This window comes from Lagenorhynchus albirostris, chromosome X (genome assembly GCF_949774975.1).
Source record: "Lagenorhynchus albirostris chromosome X, mLagAlb1.1, whole genome shotgun sequence".
NCBI lineage: Eukaryota > Metazoa > Chordata > Mammalia > Artiodactyla > Delphinidae > Lagenorhynchus > Lagenorhynchus albirostris.
The window spans coordinates 72,704,988-72,714,346 of NC_083116.1; the positions used below are offsets into that span (position 1 = coordinate 72,704,988).

General features: G+C 38.4%; 1 pseudogene; it reads left to right on the top strand.

Moving 5' to 3' along the window:
• The first annotated feature begins 1,876 nt into the window (after window positions 1-1,876).
• On the top strand, window positions 1,877-2,675 carry LOC132513556 (general transcription factor IIF subunit 2-like; annotated as a pseudogene).
• The last annotated feature ends 6,684 nt before the right edge of the window (window positions 2,676-9,359 follow it).

Below are 9,359 nucleotides of genomic sequence, written 5' to 3' on the forward strand. Positions count from 1 at the left end.
TAAAAGAAGGGCCATTACTACTGATCTCATGTACATTAAAAGGATAATAAAATCATATTATGAATAAAACAAATCTGCCCACAAATTTGATAACTTAGATGAAATTGGCTAATTATGTGAAAGATACAATCTATCAAAACTCATATAAGAAGAAATATATAATCTGTATATATAATATGTAAAGGATAACTTGTTTATATATTAAAGAAATTGACTATATAATCTGAATAGGCCTATAAAGAAATTGAATCAACAGTTAATAACCTTCTAAAATAGAAAGTACCAGGCCCAGATGGTTTCACTGGTGAATTTTACCAAACATTTAGGGAAGAATTATACCAATTCTCTACAACCTCTTGCAGAAAACAGAAGCAGATGGAACACTTCCTCACTCATTCCATGAAACTAGCAGTACCCTAATGCCAAAGCCAAAGACATTATAAGAAAGGAAAACTACAGACCAACATCTCATTGAAAATAGTTGCGAAAACCCTCAACAAAATATTAGCAAGTCAAATTCAACAATGTTAAAAGAATTATACACCGCGACCAAGTGGAATTTATTCCTGGTGCACAAGGCTGATTCAATATTCAAAAATAAATTAACTTAATCCATCACAGAGCAACAGGCTTAAGAAGAAAAATCATATGATTGTATCAATAGATGCAGAAAAATCATTTGACAGAATCCAAGATCCATTCATGATAATAGCTCTCATCAAATTAGGAATAGAGGGGAAATTCATCAACTTGATAAAAAAATCAACAAAAATATCTATAGTTAATATCATACTTATGCTGAGAAACTAGATGACTTTGCCCTAAGACTGAGAACAAGGCAAGGATGTCTTCTCTCACCACTCTAATTCAACATCACACTGGAGCTCCTAGCTAAGGCAATAAGGTAAGACAAGAAAAGAAAAGGCATACAGATTGGGAAGAAAGAAATAAAACTGTCTTTGTTTGCAGATGACATGATTTTCTATGTGAAAAATACCAGAGCGTTGACCAAAAAGCTCCTGGAACTAATAAGCAAATATAATAAGGCTGTGAGATACAAGCCCAATATACAAAAGTCAATTATTTTCCTATACTAACAACGAATGACTGGAATTTGAAATTAAAAAAAAAACACTTTAGCACCAAAAAAAGGAGAAATATTTATGCATAAATCAAACAGAATATGTACAAGATCTATATGAGGAAAACTCTGATGAAAGAAATAAAAGCCTAAATAAATGGAATGATATTCTGTGTTCATGGATAGGAAGACTCAGTATTGTTAAATGTCATTTCTTTTTAACTTGATCTATAGACTCAATGTAACCCCAAGTAAAACTCCCAGCAAGTTATTTTGTGGATACAAAAACCTCTGATTCTATATTTTATATGGAAAGGAAAAAGACTCACAATATTTAACACAATATTGAAGAATAAGAACAAAGTTGGAGGGCTAAAACTACCTGATTCAAAATTTAGCATAAAGCTATGGTAACCAAGATAGTGTGGTATTGGTGGAATAATAGACATATAGATTAATGGACCAGAATAGGGAGCCCAGAAATAGACCCAAACAAATATAGTCAACTGATTTTTGACAAAGGAGCAAAGGCAATCTAATGGAGAAAGAATAGTTTTTTCGACAAATGGTGTTGGAACAAGTGGACATGCCCATGCAAAAAAGAATCTAGACACTGTCCTTATAACTTCCACAAAAATAAACTCAAAATGGATCACAGAACTCAATGTAAAACAGAAAACTCTAAAATTCCTAGAAGGCCCCCGGGCTCCCAGCATCTGAGCAGGTGGACCCCGGCTCTTCACAATCAGCTCCCGGCCAGGGCTTGCCCTGTGCTCTGGTCCCTTGCCCCGTAGCCCCCCAGCTCCTGGGGCCGCTGCTGTGGCCTGCACGCCTCCGTTGGTGACAGACCCATGGAGGAAAGAGGGGAACTCAGCCTGACCGGCGCCAAACAGAACACCAGAGTGTGGCTGGTGAAGGTTCCTAAATATTTGTCACAGCAATGGGCTAAAGGTCCTGGAAGAGGTGAAGTTGGGAAACTGTGGATTGCCAAAAATCAAGGAAGGATGGAGGTGTCATTTACTTTGAATGAGGCCCTTGCAAATATTCATGATATTGGCGGAAAATCAGCTTCAGGCAGTGCTCCTAGAGTACATATATTTATCTTGCAAAGTGTTGGGGGACAGGCATTAACAGTGTCTAATAAGAGCTCATCGGATAAGCTTTCACTGGAAGGAATAGTGGTACAAAGAGTTGAATGTTGACCCACTGCCAGTGAAAAGTACATGAGATCAAAGAGATTACAAATAGAAGAATCTTCCAAACCTGTAAGGCTATTACAGCAACTGAACAAAGCTGTGACAACCAATTACAAACCTGTTGTTAATCATCAGTACAATATTGAATATGAAAGGAAAAAGAAAGATGGAAAACGAGCTCGAGCTGATAACACATTTTAGACATGCTGTTTTCAGCTTTTGAGAAACATCAATATTATAATCTTAAGGACTTGGTGGACATCACAGAACAGCCTGTGTCGTACCTGAAGGAAATCTTAAAAGAAATTGGTATTCAGAATGTAAAAGGGCTCCACAAAAACACATGAGAGCTGAAGCCAGAGTACAGACATTATCAAGGAGGAGAAAAGAATGATTAAGCACATTCAAAGCCTGCCTGCTAACAGAACAACTAAAGTGTGATGAGATAAGCAAATGGCCTTGATACGTGAATCCTTGAACACCATCTGTTACAGGGGGAAAATGAATGGTACTTTAATTTCTCTAGGTAAATTTTTAAAACAATACTTCTTTTTCTTTTTAACAGTTGAAATGAAATTTTATTATTTTTTAAATTAAATTTTATTTTTTTTATACAGCAGGTTCTTATTAGTCATCCATTTTATACACCTCAGTGTATACACGTCAAACCCAATCTCCCAATTCATCAACTGCCACCCTCACCCCATGCTGCTTTCCCCCCTTGGTGTCCATGTGTTTTTTCTCTACTACTGTGTCTCAATTTCTGCTCTGGAAACCGGTTCATCTGTACCATTTTCTAGGTTCCACATATATGCGTTAATATACGATATTTGTTTTTCTCTTTCTGACTTACTTCACTCTGTATGAGAGTCTCTAGATGCATCCATGTCTCTACAAATGACCCAATTTCGTTCCTTTGTATGGCTGAGTAATATTCCATTGTATATATGTACCACATCTTCTTTATCCATTCATCTGTCGATGGGCATTTAGGTTGCTTCCACGACCTGGCTATTGTAAATAGTGCTGCAATGAACATTGGGGTGCATGTGCCTTTTTGAATTATGGTTTTCTCTGGGTATATGCCCAGTAGTGGGATTGCTGGGGCATATGACAGTTCTATTATTAGTTTTTTAAGGAACCTCCATACTGTTCTCCATAGTGGCTGTATCAGTTTACATTCCGACCAACAGTGCAAGAGGGCTCTCTTTTCTCCACACCCTCTGCAGCATTTGTTCTTTGTAGATTTTCTGATGATGCCCATTCTAACTGGTGTGAGGTGATACCTCATTGTAGTTTTGATTTGCATTTCTCTAATAATTAGTGATGTTGAGCAGCTTTTCATGTGCTTCTTGGCCATCTGTATGTCTTCTTTGGAGAAATGTCTATTCAGGTCTTCTGCCCATTTTTGGATTGGGTTGTTTGTTTTTTTTAATATTGAGCGGCAGGAGCTGATTATATATCCTGGAGATTAAATCCTTTATCCAATGATTCATTTGCAAATATTTTCTCCCATTCTGAGAGTTGTCTTTTCATCTTGTTTATGGTTTCCTTTGCTGTGCAAAAGCTTTTAAGTTTCATTAGGTCCCATTTGTTTATTTTTGTTTTTACTTCCATTACTCTAGGAGGTGGATCAAAAAATATCTTACTGTGATTTATGTCAAAGAGTGTTCTTCCTATGTTTTCCTCTAGGAGTTTTATAGTGCCCGGACTTACATTTAAGTCTCTAATCCATTTTGAGTTTATTTTTGTGTATGATGTTAGGGAGTGTTCTAATTTCATTCTTTTACATGTAGCTGTCCAGTTTTCCCAGCACCACTTATTGAAGAGACTGTCTTTTCTCCATTGTATATCCTTGCCTCCTTTGTCATAGATTAGTTGACCACAGGTGCGTGGGTTTATCTCTGGGCTTTCTATCTTGTTCCATTGATCTATATTTCTGTTTTTGTGCCAGTACCATATTGTCTTGTTTGCTGTAGTTTTGTAGTACGCTCTGAAGCCAGGGAGTCTGATTCCTCCAGCTCCGTTATTTTCCTTCAGGACTGCTTTGGCTATTTGGGGTCTTCTGTTTCTCCATACAAATTTTAAGATTTTTTGTTCTAGTTCTATAAAAACTGCCATTGGTAATTTGATAGGGATTGCATTGAATCTGTATATTGCTCTGGGTAGTATAGTCATTTTCACAATATTTATTCTTCCAGTAGAGGAACATGGTATATCTCTCCATCTGTTTGTATCATCTTTAATTTCTTTCATCAGTGTGTTATAGTTTTCTGCATACAGGTCTTTTGTCTCCCTAGATAGGTTTATTCCTAGGTATTTTATTTTTTTATTGCAATGGTAAATGGGAGAGTTTCCTTAATTTCTCTTGCAGATGTTTCATCATTAGTGTATAGGAATGCAAGAGATTTCTGTGCATTAATTTTGTATCCTGCAACTTTATCAAATTCATTGATTACCTCTAGTAGTTTTCTGGTGGCATCTTTAGGATTCTCTATGTATAGTATCATGTCATCTGCAAACAGCGACAGTTTTACTTCTTCTTTTCCAGTTTGTATTCCTTTCCTTTCTTTCTCTTCTCTGATTGCCGTGGATAGGACTTCCAAAACTATGTTGAATAATAGTGGTGAGAGTTGATGTCCTTGTCTTGTTCCTGATCTTAGAGGAAATGCTTTCAGTTTTTCACCATTGAGAATGATGTTTGCTGTGGGTTTGTCATATATGGCCTTTATTATGTTGAGGTAGGTTCCCTCTATGCCCACTTTCTGGAGAGTTTTTATCATAAATGGGTGTTGAATTTTGTCAAAAGCTTTTTCTGCATCTATTGAGACGATCATATGGTTTTTCTCCTTCAGTTTGTTAATATGGTGTATCACACTGATTGATTTGCATATATTGAAGAATCCTTGCATCTCTGAGATAAATCCCACTTGATCTTGGTGTATGATCCTTTTAATGTGTTGTTGGTTTCTGTTTGCTAGTATTTTGTTGAGGATTTTTGTATCTATATTCATCAGTGATATTGGTCTGTAATTTTCTTTTTTTGTAGTATCTCTGTCTGCTTTTGGTATCAGCGTGATGGTGGTCTCACAGAATGAGTTTGGGAGTTTTCCTTCCTCTGCAAATTTTTGGAAGAGTTTGAGAAGGATGGGTGTTAGCTCTTCTCTAAATGTTTTTTTTCCTTAATAGATTTATTTATTTTTACCTGCGTTGGGTCTTCATTTCTGCTTGCGGGCTTTCTCTAGTTGAGGCAAGCGGGAGCTGCTCTTCACTGTAGTGTGCGGGCTTCTCATTGGGGTGGCTTCTCTTGTTGCGGAGCACAGGCTCTAGGCACGTGGGCTTCAGTAGTTGTGGCACACGGGCTCAGTAGTTGTGGCTTGTGTGCTGTAGAGCACAGGCTCAGTAGTTGTTGTGGTGCACGGGCTAAGTTGCTCCGCGGCATGGGGGATCTTCCTGAACCAGGGCTCGAACCCGTGTCTCCTTCTTTAGCAGGCAGATTCTTAACCACTGCGCCACCAGGGAAGTCCCAAAGATTGCATCTCTTCTCTAAATGTTTGATAGAATTCACCTGTGAAACCTCTGGTCCTGGAGTTTTGTTTGTTGGAAGATTTTTTTTTTTTTTTTGCGGTACATGGGCCTCTCACTGTTGTGGCCTCTCCTGATGTGGAGCACAGGCTCTGGATGCGCAGGCTCAGTAGCCATGGCTCATGGGCCCAGCTGCTCCATGGCATGCAGGATCCTCCCAGAGCGGGGCACGAACCTGTGTCCCCTGCATCGGCAGGCGGACACTCAACCACTGTGCCACCAGAGAAGACCTTGTTTGAAGATTTTTAATCACAGTTTCAATTTCATTACTTGTGATTGGTCTGTTCATATTTTCTATTTCTTCCTGATTCAGTCTTGGAAGGTTATGCCTTTCTAAGAATTTGTCCATTTCTTCCAGGTTGTCCATTTTATCAGCATAGAGTTGCTTGTAGTAGTCTCTTAGGGTGCTTTGTATTTCTGCGGTGTCTGTTTTAACTTGTCCTTTTTCATTTCTAATTTTATTAAAACAGTAATTCTTGTATAGTTGTTTAAGTGATTTTTGAGGAAAAAGAACACATTTATTTATAGACTTAACTTGTATTAAACCAGATTACTCATGATGGGCTTAGGGGTTGGGGTTGAAGAAGGTTTTTCTTTTTAAATATTAACTTTTAAAATGTAAAATTAGGAAATGGGGCTTCCCTGGTGCTGCAGTGGTTGAGAGTCCGCCTGCCGATGCAGGGGACACGGGTTCGTGCCCCGGTCCGGGAAGATTCCACATGCCGTGGAGCGGCTAGGCCCGTGAGCCATGACTACTAGGCCTGTGTGTCCGAAGCCTTTGCTCCACAATGGGAGAGGCTACAACAGTGAGAGGCCCGAGTACCGCAAAAAAAAAAAAAAAAAAAAAATTAGGAAATGTTTTCTAAATGAGGACTCCCTGTCCTTTTTCTCTCTGAGGAATTGAGGTAATACAGATTCAAAGTGAATGGCATAGCAGGAAAAAAGTAGTCAACTACAGAAACTCTCAAAAGGAATGAAAAGCCAAAGTTTCTTATTCTGAAACAAAACACAAAACAAAACAAAAAACCTCCTAGAAAATAACATATGAAAAAAATCTACCTGACCTTGGGTTTGGCAGTAGATTTTCAGGTAAAGCTCCCAAAGCACAATCCATGAAAGAAAAAAATTGTTAATCCTGGACTTCATTAAAATTAAACAATTCTGCTCTGAGAAAGATACTGTTAAGTAAATGAAAACACAAGCCACAGACTGGGAGAGATTATTTGCAAAACACATATCTGGTAAAGGACTGGTATCCAGTATATAAAAAGAAGACTTAAAACTCAACAATCAGAAAACGAATAATCCAATTAAGAAATGGGCAAAAGATTGAAACAGACACCTCACCAAAGAAGATATATAGATTAAAAATAAGCATATGATGCTCAACATCATATGTCATTAGGGAAATGCAAATTAAGCATGAGCTAGCACTACACACCTACTAGAATCGCTAAAATCCAAAATACTGACAACACTAATTGCTGGCAAGGATGCAGGGCAACAGGAACTCTCATTCATTGTGGGTGGGAATGCAAAATAGTATAGGCACATTGAAAGAAAGTTTGGCAGTTTCTTACAAAGCTAAAAATAGTCTAACCATACAATCCAGTAATCATACTCCTAGGTTTGCCCAAATTTGTTGAAAACTTATATTCAAACAAAAACCTGCATATGAATGTTTATAGCAGCTTTATTCATGATTGCCAAAAATGGGAAGCAATTAAAATATCATTCAATAGGTGAATGGATAGGGGCTTCCCCGGTGGCGCAGTGGTTGAGAATCTGCCTGCCAATGCAGGGGACACGGGTTCGAGCCCTGGTCTGGGAGGATCCCACATGTCGTGGAGCAACTAGGCCCATGAGCCACAGCTACTGAGCGTGCGCGTCTGGAGCCTGTGCTCCGCAACGGGGGGGCCGCGACAGTGAGAGGCCCGCGCACCGCGATGAAGAGTGGCCCACGCTCGCCACGACTGGAGAAAGCCCTCGCACAGAAACGAAGACCCAACACAGCCAAAAATAAATATATAAATTTAATAAAAAGAAAAAAATAGGTGAATGGATAAACAAACTGGTCCATCGTACAATGGAATATTATTCAGCAGTCAAAAGAAATAAGCTATCAAACCACACAAAGACATGGAGGAACTTTAAATGTATATTGCTAAGTAAAAGAGGCCAGTCTGTGAAGGCTACATACTGCATGATTCCAACTGTGTGACATTCTGGAAAAGGCAAAACTGTGGAGACAGTAAAAAGATAAGTGGTTGCAAAGGGTTGGGGGAGAGAGAGTATATGGGGACTATTTCTGCTCAATTTTCCTATAAACCTAAAACTGCTCTAAAACATAGTCTATTAACTATGAAAATAAATTTATAAAACATCCACTAGTTTAAAAGCAACACCAAACTGCATATAGTTCAACATAGACCTCTAAGCCCTGGCTCTATATCCACTATGCCCCCTCCCTACCCTCTTCCATACACCTCTTGCCTCTGTACCTTCTTTCATGCCATACCCTCTGCCTGAAGTGCCCTTCTTCAGTCCATCTTTTTCTCAGTGCCTACTCATTCTTTAAGACTCAGCTCAGGCCACAATTCCTTTGTGTTCCCCTAATAAACTATTGCACCCATCAAATTATAATTTTCTGATTATGTGATTGTTCAATTTACTAAATTTTTAACTCCTTGAGGGCAAGGGCTATGCCTTATTCATCTCTGTATCTCCAGCACATAAAGCATATCTTTTATAGTAAGTGCTCAGTACAATGTTTGTTGAATGAATAAATGAACAACTGAAGGAAGTGGACAAAGATTCTTCTGACTCCAAGTTCATTGTACTTTCTACTGAATCATAGTCATGCTAAGAATACCAATAACAGCATCAAAAATTGCCAGTCAATTTACAGAGTTGTTTTGCAGACTAAATAAGTGAAAGTGATGTGCTCATAGTAGGTACTCAATAAACGTTAATTTAATTTGTTCTTTCGTTATATAGGTAGTAGGCTCCCCACTTTCATGCTTCCCTCCCTTTATATAGAGAGCTACACCAGAGAACTGGACATGGCCAAGATTTCTACAGTGATAAGCAATAAGGAGGAAAGTAAGGACAATGGCTGGCAGATGAGGATTGGTAATTTTTATTAAGAAAAAAAAAAAGAAAAACAACCTTCAACATACTCTGTATCTTCAAATCTTATAACCTTAAGAGCTTACTTCATGTTCTATCTCACGCCATAAGAATTGTAAACAGAGAGAATGCACAAATACATGTGGCAAGTTCAATACATTTGAAGAAGATGGAAGCCATTAGCTTCAAAGAAGAGTGAGAATTTTGAATGAGCACCACATGGAATGCCCATGTTCAGAGCCCAGATTACAGTTCCAACATCTGCTCTAAGCATGACAAAAAGCCAAGAAAAGGTAGGGCTGTGCAAATTGATTCCCACCCCACCCCATCACATCCCAATCTCTAAAGTATTTCCGATGTGAGAAGAC